Source organism: Xenopus laevis, chromosome 8L, assembly GCF_017654675.1.
Source record: "Xenopus laevis strain J_2021 chromosome 8L, Xenopus_laevis_v10.1, whole genome shotgun sequence".
NCBI lineage: Eukaryota > Metazoa > Chordata > Amphibia > Anura > Pipidae > Xenopus > Xenopus laevis.
Genome location: NC_054385.1, coordinates 86,590,535 through 86,593,063, shown reverse-complemented (window position 1 = coordinate 86,593,063; position 2,529 = coordinate 86,590,535).

Genomic DNA, 2,529 nt, shown 5'->3' with positions numbered 1-2,529 from the left:
TGTACAGGAAAGTCCCGACTTTCTCTGCACTGAACACCCAGAAAAAGAAACAAAGTTTTTAACTCAATTGGCTTTTAGCAGAGAGCCCAGAACAGCCACAGCTGCAAATAAGAAACTTTTGTAACAATTTCGAGATAAGCAAATACGTAATTGTAACAATATAATATAACAGGTCCCTTGGGAAAAGTTACACTCACAGCTTAAAGGGCAATTCAACTTCATTAGCAAAACTGTGGGGAAAAAAACCACAGAAATATGTTCAAACTTTTATGACCTGCCAAATTTTGTAAAATGAACATGGTAATTAGAGGATGTGGCCACAAAAATGGGCATCTTTTTTTGTATCTCTTTTTATTTCCAAAATGTTGGGAGGTATGCTATAGGAGGATATACTGTATATGTGTGGTAACAAGAGCAGTGGTAACCTTAGTCCAGAAATACATAGCAAGGTCTTTGCTTTTTAATCAAGTTACACTGGACTGGTGAAATCTACTGACCACTGGTGGCTTTTAACAAAACACCCACAGACCTTATTTTTTTTTTTTTTGTAAAGGACTATTTTCCCCTCATATTTTACTGGATAAGGGGGCTTAGTACAGGTGGAATAGCTATGCTGCCATTGTATTTTTCAATATAGTATATGAGAAAATATCGTGAAATGTTCCTGCAATGCCATGTTGCATTAATGGCTCAGATGGCCATTCCCATAATGCTGTCAAACAGACCACCTTTCTTTTGGGTTCTTGTTAATGGATAGTAACAAAATGGCAAACAATTATAAAATTATTTTCTTATTACAACAAAGTAATTTTGGAAAATAAATACATTCTCTGAATGTATTCAATTTAAAAGAAGATTTAGGGAGAAGTACTACATTGTTATTGTTAAGAGAGAAGGATATGTAAACTGGGGATTTATATTGTGACATAAAAAGGCTGTAAGAATGCGCAAGGGGAGGATTAGATATAAAAGGCAATGTATATAGTGGGACATGCAGGGGCCATGGGGTAGTGTAATGAGCAGCATGTGAACAGTGAAGTTTGACTGACTTGGCTAAGCAGTGATCCCCAACCAGTAGCTTGCAAGTAATATGTTGCTCACCAACCCCTTGGATGTTGCTCCCAGTGGCCTCAAAGCAGGTGTTTATTTTTGAATTCCCGGTTTGGAGGCAAGTTTTGGTTGAATAAAAACCAGGTGAACTGCCAAAAAGAGCCTCCTGTAGGCTACCAGTCCATATAGGGGCTACCAAACAGCCAATCACAGTCCTTATTTGATATTCCAATGGACTTTTTCAGGCTTGTGTTGCTCATGAGTAAAAAAGGTTGGGGATCCCTGTCTTAGAGGGTAAATACAATTCACTACAGGGTCATTAAGGGCTATATGCAGTCTGCTACAGGGACTGAGCAGTGAGTTCCCCAAGATTGGTAATTATGCAGTAGTGTTGTGTGTATTGTAATGCACTGGCCCTTGAGGATGCTTTTATTTGTGCACTGAACTTCAGGATGTTTGGGGTGTTTGTGAATTATTGTGTCAGCATAAGCTAATTGGTCAAAAGGGAGGAGATTAAGATTCAGCAAGGGCCAACACATTCCAAATTAGAAATGAGGGTTATTGTATATAAATGCAGATACATAGCAAGATCCGTCAATGGATCAAGTCCAGTGGCGTAACTAGGGAGGAAGCAGACCCCGCAGCTGCGGGGGGGCCCGGGAGGAGAGGGGGCCCGGCCGAAATTGATGTCCTCCTGGCTCCTGGCTGATGAATGCAGCCAGCATCGCATCGGGTGTTTGATCCGTCATCCGTCCCCACTGCCACTGGCCCTACCTCCTCTCCAGGCATACTCCCGAGTTACGCCACTGCTCCCGAGTCCGCCTCATTCTTACTTCCGCCCTCTCTCTCTCTGCTCGTCTGACGTCTGTACTCGCCTCTCGCCCTCCCTCTTCCTCTTGTGTCGTTGTGTGGACGTCGCACGTTGTGACGTGAGTCACGTGACAGACGGTGCAGGTGAGGCAGGGAGAGCGGAAGAAGCAAGATTAGGCAGAGGCTGCCTGCCTGCACTGGCACCGCGTGACTGCTGGACTCGGGGCGGGCTGGTCGGACTAGGAGCTGCCTGTGCTGCTGCTGCTGTGCATGTGAGACAGAGAGTGGAGACGAGTACGTACCGTACGGTTCCCACTTTCCCCCCCTGACCCAGTGTTTGTACCTGTGTGTGACTGTGGATGGTGCTGGCTGTGTCTGTCTGTACTGTATACCTAATAAAATGTGTGGGAATACGATGCTGCAGGGTCAAAGTTTTGAGGGGATTTTTGAAAGTTTGAAAACCAAACTACAGATGGAGGAGAGAATTGGGGAATGGAAAATTGTAAAAAAAAAAAAAATTGTAAAAAGTAATAAATCATAAGGAAAGAAGAGACCAGATAGAACACAAAAGGGGAGCAGTATAAAAAAGTGCTATAGAGATATTTTAACAGAAAAGGAACTGAGATTAAACAGGTAAAGGGGTTTTGTAGAAAGGGAGAGAAAATCATT